The 14,713-nt window shown below is 34.9% G+C and overlaps 1 pseudogene; it reads left to right on the plus strand.

Moving 5' to 3' along the window:
- The window catches only part of LOC123544213 (kinesin-like protein KIF13A), an 80,279-nt pseudogene extending 67,641 nt beyond the window's left edge, over positions 1 to 12,638 (plus strand).
- The last annotated feature ends 2,075 nt before the right edge of the window (positions 12,639 to 14,713 follow it).

The raw sequence follows: 14,713 nt of genomic DNA on the forward strand, positions 1-14,713 counted from the left end.
GACAATCTGTCAGTCACAAAAGTTAGATCTTTGGTTAACTTTCAAAGTTCTAGAACTTCTGTGAAACCAGTCCTACAGATGGTAGGTTATCTGTCCTAGAGATGGTAGGTTATCTGACTGCAGATGGCAGGTTATTGGAGAATATGCAGGTTTTTCTGGTTAACTTAAAAATTGCCAAACTACGGTTTCTGGACAATAACTTATGAAAGGCTTGACATATTTAAATGATTTTTGGTACACAGGTGTAACATCATAAAATACAGGTCAAGTTCGACTTTGGCTACAAACCACCAATTGTTTGACGTAGTTGTGGCCCCTTTCCAACTTAAATTTTGCCATACTTCAGTGACATGGTCGTATTGTGGGGGTATTATACGTCACTCCTGTGACCTCAGAATGGACTTTGTCTTTATGCTTAATTTGACTTCCATTTCAGTTAATACAGTCAATGTTTAAAAGTTTTTACAAGTCTTTTCTTTTTATTTAGAGAATTATGCAGAAATATTTTTAGCTCGCTAAAAACATACTTCCTTTGTCAGAAAGTCTGTTAAATGCTGATACCTCTAATTTAGCACAATTTTGAAAAAAAAATGTTATGTTTTCTATAGTAAAGAGATTGATGAATCTGCAGTTTCTCCTTTTCCAGGGAAAAACAATGGATCTGTAAATGGAATACCTTATTTCCGCTGTAGGCCACGGCATGGACTGTTTGTTAGACACGATAAACTCATTATGGATAAGAAACGACGAGGGTCTAGAAAAAGTGCTGCTCATTTGATGAATCGTAAATCTGTTGGACATGGGTCAGGAAATAGTCCATCAACCAAAGGGAGTGCTTCATCCGCCAAGAGAAAATAGTTCCACCACTCAAATATTAATATAAGAGTAATAAGAGATTTATTTTATCAAAAGTAAAAGTAAAAACTATATAGTGATAGTTTAAAATGTTTCATCATCTTGCACCTCACCGAAAAGGGGATACTGCTTATACTTGGTATTTTCCTGTGACCTTGGATACCTGGTTGCAGGTTATTAAAATAGAATTGTTGTACAGGAACAGTTGAAAGACATGAAATTTTGAGGAATGAATAATTCATATCAAAGGCAATGGAATAAAGACAAAACTATGTTTTCTTAACGAGTGATAGTGACTTTCTAGCATTGCTAAAATACATTTTTTGTATTTACATCTTTTTGTTCTGATATATATATAACAAAGCATATTTCATCTATATGTACACAGTAGTATCAAAATCTTAAATAGATATCGATATTCACAGAAGGTCAAGAAATCAATCTTAAGTCTGAGTTTTCTTAGTTGAAGGTCAAGAAATCAATCTTAAGTCTGAGTTTTCTTAGTTGATAATTATTCCTTCTGCTTAACATCAAATTTTCAGTGCTTGGCTAACAATGTGATTGATAGTATTTATTTTATCTACTGTAAAGTAATTGATGTAAGGGGAAGGCTACTGTTCATTTATGTTGCAGTTACGTCAGTTCGTAAAAAAATGCAAGAGTAAGGGTTAAAATCATAGTTTGGATCACACTTTGATGCATGGTTCAATGAAATTCCCTTTCGTTTTATCTTTAGAAGTTGAAATAACGAAATTATGTACCACTAATTCATGTTTTTTTGTGTGCAAAAAACACAAAATTTCATGCCCACAGAGTAACTTCTGCTGTCTGTATTTTATGAAAAAAGCTATGTGACAATATTAGTCAAGCAGCAGACACAGTTTTTAGCTTATCTGCAGCTCTCTTACGATTTTGCTTCCATCTTCTTTGGCTGCTGTTGTCCCTAATAAAAAAAGTAAATAAAAGTAAACTTACAGCCATTATTGGGAAGGGCGGAATGTTTATGACAAATACATGCATAAAAGGTTGTGGACTCTTACCTCATGCTTTATCATTTTCGATTTTGAGACAAGAGTCAGACTGGATGGTAGAGAGGAATTTCATTTGGAACTTTCAGTATGGTCTGTTGAAACTTCTACTCAAATGAACACTGATGGTTAGCCCTTATCATGCTAAACACGACTGGTTCTGCCTTTGCGACCAGTGTAGATCATGATCAGCCTGCACATCCATGCAGTCTGATCATGTTCTGCACTGTTTGCCATTCAGTCAGTATTTTTTTGATAAGCACCCCTTTTAACAGTGAATGGTACTGTCCAAATTGAAAGATGGATGAGTTCATAATAGAAATTTAGCAGGGTAAGGGTTAAAATCATAGTGTGGATCACACTTTGATGCATGGTTCAGTCAAATCAACAATCAAAATGGAAATAGTTATATTTAGGCCAGAAGGAATTAAAAAAGAATAAGTAATTTGTAATCTGCAAAAGTACTATATAGAGCATTATATTTAAGATGATGGAAATAATTGTTTAGGACGAGAAAAGATAATTTTAAGTTTTTCATTGCAAGTAGAATAAAATAGCTTAATTAATAGAGTTAATACTAGACAAGTGGTACGTTAGATCAAAATGGACTGTGTACATATTAAACTAAAGAATACATATAGCTAGACTGAACTCAAGAATTCATAGCTAGATTATTTATGCTGAAATAAACTTTATTGTTTTAGGTTGTCTGAGGTTAAGTTGTCTCATATATATATATATACATACATGTGTGAACATTTATTTAACTTATTCTAGATAGAGCATTAAATATACATGTTAAAGTGCAAAAAGTGGTTAACTGTCAGTCACTTTTTACGCTGATTTGACGACTTTTGTGAACATTTATTTTTCACATTCTATGTAGAATGTGTCATAAACAGTAATAGGTTGTTGTGTCAGTGATGTTGTGTTGTAGTAAAACAAATGCATCACATGTAGAGTATCAGATTTGTATGTAGAGTTATTCCATATGAAAAGATTGAAATAACTATGTACCAAGGGCTCTGTTGAAATCATTTATGTGTACAAGATAGTTTTCTGTTAAAGGGACACACCACCAGATTTATGTCAACTTAAAAAGTTCTCTCTGTAACTGGTAATTAAAAAGCGAAAATAAAGTGGATCTATGATTTGTAGGCATAATTTATATAAAAACACATGTGTTTGGATGATTTCTAGGAATTATTTATATTTAAAACATGTTTTGATTAGTTCTTTGCATTATTTGTATATAAAACAGGAGTTGGGATGAGCTCTTGGCAGAATTTAAATATATAAAACTGAGTTTGGATGAGTTAGTTCTATGAAATATTGATATATTTAACAGGCGTTTTGACGAGTTCTAGGCAATATCTATGTATAAAACATGAGTTTAGATAAGTTTTAGGCAGTATTTTTATCTCGCCCTGAGCACTGCTTAATGAATTTTCGTCAAACTTGGTTTGTAGCATCATTGTTAGGTCCTCACCCAATTTTGTTCAAATGGGGATGCTTGGCCTGTTTTAGGGGCCACTAGACCTAAAATTAGAAATATCTTTAATCAACTTCTTTTCATGAACCGCTTGATAAACATTCATCAAATTTGGTCTGTAGCATCATTATAAGGTCCTCTTCCAGATTTGTTAAAAGGGGGAGGGGGTCAGTAGAAATACAGAAATACCTTTAACAAAGTCTCTTGAACCCATGGATGCAGATAAGTATTACATTATGTAAGTATTACATTATAAAGAGACCTTCCAAAACACCCTCAGTCTGCTCCAGTTCTGTGTGAATTTTTCCACCCAGTTTCAAAGACCTAAGAAGCATATTGTGTTTGAACTGTTTGTCATTTGTCACACTGATTTATGTGAGCCGCGCCATGAGAAAACCAACATAGTGGGTTTGCGACCAGCATGGATCCAGACCAGCCTGCGCATCCGCGCAGTCTGGTCAGGATCCATGCTGTTCGCTTTCAAAGCCTATTGGAATTGGAGAAACTGTTAGCGAACAGCATGGATCCTGACCAGACTGCGCGGATGCGCAGGCTGGTCTGGATCCATGCTGGTCGCAAAGCCACTATGTTGGTTTTCTCATGGCACGGCTCATGTAATCAACTTCTACTGCCTCTGGAACTTTCAACACCTACAGTATATTTTGGATGAGTTCAAGGCAATAGTTATGCAAAAAAACACAAGTTTAGTTAGAGGCAGTATACACTAAGTTGTAGGCGGTATATAAAACACAAGTTTGGAGGAGTCCTAGGCGGTATTCATAATATAAAACATGAATTTGGACTGTATAAAATATAGAAAAGCTCTTTCAAGCGTCAGTCACATAATAGAAATGTGATGTTTCATAACAGGATTTTAATTGAGTTTATATCTTACGATTCTGTTACGGTTTTATAACGAATATACTGATGTCTATTTTGTACATCTGGAGGTGTGCCCCTTTAAGCCCTTGTTTCATATTTTAAGTCACAATTTTTTTAAAAAAAATTTGTATTTGTTGCACATTAGCCTGTGTTTTAGATATTTACATACATAAAAAAATTGTTTATGCTAAAATTGTTTGTTAAAGGTACTGATAGTTGTGTAGTTGTAAAGGGGCTTATTTTTCAGCCATTGTGTACACGAGTGTTTACATAAATTATTATTATTATTTAGATGAACCAATTACATTTTGTGAACCAACATGTACATATGCTAATTATACGTAAGTATGTGTATGCTAAGCTTATTTCAACTTCATTGTATATACATTTGAGTTAAAAACATAAATACATACACAACCATATTGCATACACATTTTTCAGTATCCTTGTACGTGAAGAGTGGAGACATAATATTTCTATATATCAACATGTAAAGTTTCATACAAGTTGTCTACCATTAATGAATTAATTGTAAATGTGTAAGTATTGAAAAGGTTATTAGTTTTGTATCAAGAAATACACTCAAGGACTTAAAATATGCCCCATCTATGTATTTGGAAAAGTTGATCAAAGAATATTTCCGTAATGCATATGTTTATGAAACATTCATAGTAATAAGGATGTAAAGATGGTAATTTGTCTGTGCTAAATGAGGCATGTCTACTGCTCATGATGCTCATATTTGGGTAAGTTTAATTAGGATATATAGAGATTCGGTTCACGTTAGCTGATGAGAATATGAAATATCCATTTAAGTCTTTTACACTGTTAAAAGATAAACAAACAGATCAGTTTGTTCAATAATAAAAGGATACCAAATAGATTCCTACATTGCAACACTCCAAAGAAAGTGACATTGACGTAATTTAAAAAGTTCACATGGTGGTGTCAAATACAGAACTCTAGAGCTGCAGCCTGTCTAGTATAATTTTGGCGACTCTCCTATACCGATATAATTGGTTTGTGTTTGATATTTTCACTCTATAGCATTTAGATAAAAGATTTTGAGAAACTATCTAGAAGTCAATACTGACTTTTATAAAAAGATCTTTAATTTGATAAAGTTTGAGAATTTTTTATGAAAATGTTGTTCATGAGTTTGTAATGGACTTTCAAATGCAATAACATATAATTTTTAGCTCACCTGTCACATAGTGACAAGGTGAGCTTTTGTGATCATGCAGCGTCCGTCGTCCGTGCGTCCGTCCGTGCGTTCGTCCGTAAACTTTTGCTTGTGACCACTCTAGAGGTCACATTTTTTGTGGGATCTTTATGAAAGTTGGTCAGAATGTTCATCTTGATGATATCTAGGTCAAGTTCGAAACTGGGTCACGTGCCATCAAAAACTAGGTCAGTAGGTCTAAAAATAGAAAAACCTTGTGACCTCTCTAGAGGCCATATATTTCATAAGATCTTCATGAAAATTGGTCAGAACGTTCACCTTGATGATATCTAGGTCAAGTTCGAAACTGGGTCACATGGGGTCAAAAACTAGGTCAGTAGGTCTAAAAATAGAAAAACCTTGTGACCTCTCTAGAGGCCATATTTTTCATGAGATCTTCATGAATATTGGTCAGAATGTTCACCTTGATGATATCTAGGTCAAGTTTGAAACTGGGTCATGTGGGGTCAAAAACTAGGTCATTAGGTCTAAAAATAGAAAAACCTTGTGACCACTCTAGAGGCCATATTTCTCAATGGATCTTCATGAAAATTGGTCAGAATGTTCATCTTGATGATATCTAGGTCAAGTTTGAAACTGGGTCACGTGGGATATAAAACTAGGTCAGTAGATCTAAAAATAGAAAAACCTTGTGACTTCTCTAGAGGCCATATTTTTCATGAGATCTTCATGAATGTTGGTCACAATGTTCACCTTGATGATATCTAGGTCAAGTTCGAAACTGGGTCATGTGGGGTCAAAAACTAGGTCAGTAGGTCTAAAAATAGAAAAACCTAGTGACCTCTCTAGAGGCCATATTTTTCAATGGATCTTCATGAAAATTGGTCAGAATGTTCACCTTGATGATATCTAGGTCATGTTCAAAACTGGGTCACGTGCGGTCAAAAACTAGGTCAGTAGGTCTAAAAATAGAAAAACCTTGTGACCTCTCTAGAGGCCATATTTTTCATGAGATCTTCATGAACATTGGTCACAATGTTCACCTTGATGATATCTAGGTCAAGTTCGAAACTGGGTCACGTGGGGCCAAAACGTAGGTCAGTAGGTCTAAAAATAGAAAAACCTTGTGACCTCTCTAGAGGCCATATTTCCCTATGGATCTTCATGAAAATTGGTGAGAATGTTCAGCTTGATGATATCTAGATGAAGTTCGTAACTGGGTCATGTGCGGTCAAAAACTAGGTCAGTAGGTCGAAAAATAGAAAAATCTTGTGACCTCTGTAGAGGCCATATTTTTCACGAGATCTTCATGAAAATTGGTGAGAATGTTCACCTTGATGATATCTAGGTCAAGTTTAAAAGTGGGTCACGTGCCTTCAAAAACGAGGTCATTAGGTCAAATAATAGAAAAACCTTGTGACCTCTCTAGAGGCCATATTTTTGAATGGATTTTCATGAAAATTGGTCAGAATTTTTTATCTTGATGATATCTAGGTCACATGTGCTCAAAAACTAGGTCACTATGTCAAATAATAGAAATAACGACGTCATACTCAGTTCAGCACTGGGTTATGTGGGGATAGGTGAGCGATTCAGGACCATCATGGTCCTCTTGTTTTAATTGCCAGCTGGAAATTGCATCACACATGTATTACAGCATGAGCCACACATTCACAGGCGACCAACAGCCACTTTTTCAAGCATCACAAAAGAAACCACCTAAGCAGAGATCAGATTTAATGAAAAATGATCAATGAATATAAAAATACTCAGAATACATTTTGCTAGAATGAAATAATTGTCTTATAAGGATGAGGAGTTTTTGAGTGTATGCAATCTTGGAGTAATATTGCCCTCGTAAATTCACACAGTTATCTCCACTACAGAACTTGTGCACATTTCTCTCTAGAGGCCATATTTTTCACAAGATCTTCATGAAAGTTGGTCTGAATGTTCATCTTGATGATATCTAGGTCAAGTTCGAAACTGGGTCACGTGCCATCAAAAACTAGGTCAGTAGGTCAAATAATAGAAAATCCTTGTGACCTCTCTGGAGGTCATATTTTTCATGGGATCTGCATGAAAATTCGTCAGAATGTTCATCTTGATGATTTCTAGGTCAGGTTCGAAACTGGGTCACGTCCGGTCCAAAACTAGGTCAGTAGGTCAAATAATAGAAAAACCTTGTGACCTCTGTAGAGGCCGTATTTTTCATTGGATCTGTATGAAAATTGATCAGAATGTTCATCTTGATGATTTCTAGGTCAAGTTTGAAACTGGGTCAACTGCGGTCAAAAACTAGGTCAGTAGGTCAAATAATAGAAAATCCTTGTGACCTCTCGGTAATATTTTTCATGGGATCTGCATGAAAATTAGTCAGAATGTTCATCTTGATGATTTCTAGGTCAAGTTTGAAACTGCGTCACGTCCGATCCAAAACTAGGTCAGTAGGTCAAATAATAGAAAAACCTTGTGACCTCTGTAGAGGCCATATTTTTCATGGGATCTGCATGAAAATTGGTCAGAATGTTCATCTTGATGATATCTAGGTCAAGTTCGAAATTGGGTCAACTGCGGTCCAAAACTAGGTCAGCAGGTCTAAAAATAGAAAATTCTTGTGACCTCCCTAGAGGCCATATTTTTCATGGGATCTTCATGAAAATTGGTCAGAATATTAACCTTGATGATATCCAAGTCAAATTTGAAACTGGGTCACGTGCGGTCCAAAACTAGGTCATTAGGTCAAATAATAGAAAAACCTTGTGACCTCTCTGGAGGTCATATTTTTCATGGGATCTGTATGAAAATTAGTCAGAATGTTCATCTTGATGATATGTAGGTCAAGTTTGAAACTGGGTCATGTGCGGTCAAAAACTAGGTCAGTAGGTCAAATAATAGAAAAACCTTGTCACCTCTGTAGAGGCCATATTTTTCATGGGATCTGCATGAAAATTGGTCAGAATGTTCATCTTGATAATATCTAGGTCAAGTTGGAAACTGGGTCACATGCGGTCAAAAACTAGGTCAGTAGGTCAAATAATAGAAAAACCTTGTGACCACTCTAGAGGCCATAGTTTTCATGGGATCTGTATGAAAGTTGGTCTGAATGTTCATCTTGATGATATCTAGGTCAAGTTTGAAACCGGGTCAACTGCGGTCAAAAACTAGGTCACTAGGTCTCAACATAGAAAGACCTTTTGACCTCTCTAGAGGCCATATTTTTCAATGGATCTTCATGAAAATTGGTCAGAATTTTTATCTTGATGAAAACGACGTCATACTCAGTTCATGTGGGGGCAGGTGAGCGATTCAGGACCATGATGGTCCTCTTGTTTTTTTTTGAGTTATGCCCCTTTTTTGGACTAAGCCATACCAGAACTACAGTACCTTGTGCACTCAATTTACATATTTCAAATTACACATGGTTTACATCATCAACATGGAGTGGACATGGTGTAATAATAACTATATTATTTGGACTTTAGTTATGCCCCATTTTGGACATAGCCATGTAATAACTACATCTGTTCCTTGTGTACTTAATCCCTCTTACAGTTTCCATCTAATTGAAATGAAAGTTTGTATACATTGTCAGCAGTAAGTGGACATGCACATATTCTCTTAACCTACATGCTTAATTATTGTTTTGTGACTTATGCCCTTTTTTTTTGGACTTGGCCATATTATAACTGCATCTGTAGATTGTTTGTAATCATTTCCTTCATTCCAAAGCCAACTTATTTAAATGAAACTTGGTATACATCATCAGCATGAATAGACATGCTCATATTGTTGGGACTTCCATGTCCAAAATTCTTTTATTTGTGGGGGGCATGGTTACACCTCCTTTTTTATTTTATTTTTTTTATTTATCAATAACACAAATAGAGCAGCAGTACCTTGTGTATTTGACTTTTCCAACAGTTTCTATCCAATTTGAACATCAACAAGAAGTAGACAAGCACATATTATTTGGACTTTCATGTGAGGTATTTTTTGGAGTTCACCCTTTTCTTGACATAATATTTTATTCTATCAAACATTTTCAGGGTGCCTGTGTCATACACTATTGATGTTATTCTTTTGTTTCATTTTCTTTTTCTGTACATATCACATAGTCAGTCTTGTTGCAGTGATTACCTCCCCTAGCAGTACAGAAATCACTGCCATTACAAATATATCAACGATGAAAATTACATGACTGTTTCAATAAAATTCAGTTATTACATATACTCGTTTCTATTCCAAGTTGAGTTACAATGGTACCAAAAACATCAATATTTTTCCATACACTGATGCCTGAATTTCAAATTGGGTGCGTGACATAATCTAATGTGTGTCTTTCATTAAGGGGACGCATATTGCTACATTCACAGTTCATATAGCAATGCGAAAGGGGTGCATATTCAAGAAATCAATGGTGGGAAAATAAAAAACATATTCCTAAACTGATATAATACTGATGGATACTTGTAATATTCAGTATTTTGTAGAAAAGGATGTGGTACTATGAATGTAATAGGAAAACAGAGGTCTTTGTGAAAGTACATTCAACACAAAATATTAAGCTTTTGTATAAGGAAAAAACAGGTTTTTTACAATAACAAGTGTTCCAAATAATGTTGAAGGGATGAGATTTTCTTTCTAACACACCAGGTTTGCTTAAACATGTAAAAATTTAACGCCACGTCTGTTCATCTCGGGATGGACGCCATATTTGTCATTGATAAAAAATGTAAACAAAAAAATCAGAGTGGGATTAGCATTGCAAGGGCATAACATGACATTCTACACAATGAATACCTTAGAACAGATATCTAAGATGCTACACAGGTCAGGCGGGTTAAATGCATTATGTCGATCACTTGAAATTCATCTTGAAAAGGTGGTTAATTTTAGTTTGTTTACATGGTTTTTAATTTTCCCACGACTTCTCGGCTCCTAAAAAGGTTCTAAGCGCACTTCACCTCCATTGCACACAATTTGAATTAGCACAAATATATGCTGCTTGTGTGCCATTTTCATTTCTTGGAACGTTTCCATTAACTACAGCCAGCAAGTTTACCCAATAATCGACGCAATAAAAAAATTGACTCCATTGCGCACTTTACTTCCATTTCGCACCATTGCGCACTTTACTTCCATTTCGCACCATTGCGCACTTTACTTCCATTGCGCACTATAGGCGTACCGGCGATTCACTGCAAATGTATTACTGCGCCGGACGAAAGGTAACTCTAATAAACAACGGGAGACAACTTAGGTGTCAGCACGTGTACAATTTTTAAAAAAAACATGTCGATGATTATAATTTCTTATCAAATAATGAATCCTATTCAGATATTCGTCTTTAATATTAGAAAATTATTAATTTCTGTGGATATTTGTCAAATAATATTACTTACAGTGGACTACTTTGCGCATCAAACTGGTTTCCGCTTCAGTTGTGAGGCACTTCCGTTATACTTTTTGACAACAATAACAAAACACAAAATGAATCAATAAAGTCACTTATAAACCGACTGCTACTTAAATCAGTGTAAGTAAAGTTGTTGTTACAACATTATACATGTTCGTTACGTTATGATATAAAGTTTATCTTGAACTGCATAATCCATTAATTACGTTTAGATGATATTGCATTTACAACTTATTTGACCCCGTTTTTTTACGTGAATGACAGCATTCTCGTGCAACTCGTGCAAACAGAATTATGAAAAGTATGGTGGAGAATTCAAGGACAAATTATAAATGACATTAAAGTGAGGATAACTGTATATTCGTCCTTTTTTGATCATTGACATTCCTGCTGTTTATTAGTAACTTTTGTGAACAAGATTAGAATGTTGCTTTTGCACATATACACATTGATTGGACCTCTCAACCAAATTTCATACCTTATTTTTGGGATTTTTAAGACAATACAATTCAAAAGTTTGTTGAATGTGTTTTGATATTTAAGTGCATTGTAGTTCATGAATACCAAGTTAAAAATTAATAATGGCAACATTTCTAGGCCTTTATTGTAAGCCACTAGACTTCTGTAACGATAAATGTTTAATGTATTAAGGGGAATATACTCTTTTAGTTTTGTAATGTGGCATTCCTTGACCACCGTATCTTTTCTTATGCACTACTTTGTAAACAAACTAAATGTGTTTTAGCTCACATGTGCGAAATGAAAAGCAAGACAGTGAACTTATTTCACATTCTTTCTTTAAATTAGAATCTGTAGGACATTGATAAATGTTTGGACAAATTGAAGCACTATTATTTTCGCACCAAAAAGTCTTAATTGTTGACTTTGAATGTACACAAGAAGTCTTATGTAATTCAACAATAACTTTCTTGTTTCAGTTTTTCTCATTTTTATTTTAGTGAGCAATCCTTTGTGTACTTATAACAGTTGAAACAGTATTCATTTCATTTACCAAAACCTTGTACTTTTTTGCAGGTAATTTTTATAATACCCCACCCACTTTTTTCTAATTTCAAAGTATGCGTTCCCTTAACTCTTATTTAGTTCAGTATTGTCAATCTTATTCAGGCTATTGAACAAATTCATAATATTTACATTATATTTAGATACGTATGTAATAAAAAGTTTATTATCTTTGCAACGGGAAATAATGCACTCGTTTTTTAGCTGAAGAATATTGCGCTCCTAAAGTCAAGCAATATTTCCCTGAGACAAAGCTTATAATCTATAAGTATTATCTTTTTATTTAATGTCATTTTTCATGTTGTCACCTATATAAATATTACTTTCCTGGTAAAAAAACTGGGACGAATGTCAGTAACTGAAATCTTAAATCAAACTATGATTTCAAAATTCTTGACCTCCACCTCTGATGCATGTGGGGAAGTTGGCAGTTACTTGTGGAGAACATGTTTGTATTGGTACAGAATCCAGGGACACTGGTTAGGTTAACTGCCCGACGTTACATAACTGAAATACTGTTGAAAAACAGCGTTAAAGCCAAAACAAACAAACAAATCAAAATTCTGCTTAAATATTTGTGATGGTCGAGTTCTCTTTTCTGAAAGGGGAGAGCACTGCGAGGAGACTGATCACATAGTATGCTTGTAATTTCTTAAGATTGTTAAGAATGTTGTTGTTTTAAGATGATTTAAAAGTGCTTCAAATGTATGTGATTTCTGTCAGTTACAGAATAAAAGTTGGAAGGCGAATGTTAAGTTTTTAATGAAATCTTGAAAACCAATCACCATTATCCAGATTATATTTGAGAGAATAAAGATGGAGCCCAGAAATATGTCATCTAGTCGATTACAAAAAACAAAATGATGGAGGTGAAATTGGAAAGCCCACACCTGCATATAACCGTACAGCCCTACTTAACTAGAATATGACCAAGAGACAAGTGATTTTGTTTTCTGGTGTTCTGTGTATGATTTGACCCACTAACAAAACAGTTATGGTCCTTGAATCAATATTTTATTCACAATTCCGCTAACTTGATAGAATGGTGTTTTGGTTGGTATGTCTGTTGATAGACCATTTGGTTTCTGATCAATATCATCTACATATACTGTAGAGAATACTTTGGCCTACAACAGCTAAACTTCAAAAAGGTGATTGGCTATGGTCAACAGATTTTGTGAATTAATAAAAGGTGAAGGTCACAGTGACTTTCAGTGACTTTCAGACATGTAATGGTTTCCAGACGATAAGTGGAGACGGTTTTAGTCTACAGTTGTCAATTATTATATGATTGATTATTCCATTGTAGTGGTCAAAGGTGACATTACAAACCAAGATACCTCTTACATAAGAATTTATCAGTTTTTAGCTCGACTATTCAAAGGATTGGGGAGCTATCCTACTTGCTCCGGCGTGAGCATGAGCGTCGTACAAATGTACCACCCCAAATATTTTCAAAGTTCATTGAAATATTGCTTTGTAATTTTGCATACTTGTTTACCATCATGACCCCAGTCTGTTAAAACGAGGAGGCAAATCTATCAAACATTTTGACTGAATAATGGCCCCTTTTTGACTTAGAATATGCTTATTGTAATGTTAAAGTTTTACTCATAGCTTATATTATACTATCAAGCACTGAGAATAGTTGAGCACGCTGTCCACTGACAGCTCTTGTTCAAACCAAGTTGATAAGTCCATAGAGACCTGAAACTTCATGAAATGCTAAACAGCAAGTGAAGTTGTGCAGCTTTGGTTTTGATTGTGCGTTTGCTTGGTAACAACAGTAGTTTTTTTAGCACTTGAATAAGTAGCTTAATTTGATCATGCATTGTGCTTAAAAAAGAAAAAAGAATCAGTATGTGACATAGAAAATCAGCATGTGGAACGTTTTGCTATCACCAACAAACATATGCACCTTTAGATCTTCCAGATCTCTACTTTTTAGCTCACCTGTCACAAAGTGACAAGTTGAGCTATTGTGGCCGCTTAATGTCTGTCGTCCGTCGTGCATTGTGCGTAGTCCGTCATCCGTCAACAATTTCTAATTGTGATCTTGCATCTGTCAAACATCAGCCTGCCTCAATGTCAACATCTCTACTGGTCAGAATTACAGTAAAGTTATTGCATGGACATCTGAAATTTGTTCAAATGATTGATCTTAGTCCGTGTAGGGCCCTATAACTAAAAATTATTAATTTCAATATATTTCGCAGTTCTTCATCGGCACATAATGCACATGTTGCTTAATAGATTTTAAGTCGAGTTTATAGTTTCTGTTCAGATGACAGCAGTATCTATAAGCACCAAAACATGTTCCAATTTCATAACAATCTTGCTCATTGCGGACTTGGAGCGGTCTTCTGCGCATGTCTAGAAGTTATTATCAATTTCAGCGCACGGCAAAAATACGCAAATATTATTGCATCTCCGCACGCATTTAGTGTATAATATACTGACTAAAGGTTAGGGTTAGGATTACCATGGTTACAAAATATATACATTTAAGATACTTTTTATTCAAATTGTTTAAAGTCGATATATACTGGAGTCTGTAGTTTATACAGGCGCTCCAGGTCTGGAGTGAGTCACAGACTGAATGAGTCCTTCGTCGGCATACAGTGCAGAAATTGCTAAAGTTTACTCGATATTTTATCTCATTAAGACTAACGATTACCTCAGCTGACTAAATCTTTGCTCGAGTTTTTGCATCGTTTCGGTGCAGAATACAGCAGTATCTAAGCACAAAAACATACTCCAATTTCGTAGTGTGGCCTTATTTGGACGAATGACGTCGACATCCTAAATATCAGTCGGCACTTTAATATCTA

This window comes from Mercenaria mercenaria, chromosome 7 (genome assembly GCF_021730395.1).
Source record: "Mercenaria mercenaria strain notata chromosome 7, MADL_Memer_1, whole genome shotgun sequence".
NCBI lineage: Eukaryota > Metazoa > Mollusca > Bivalvia > Venerida > Veneridae > Mercenaria > Mercenaria mercenaria.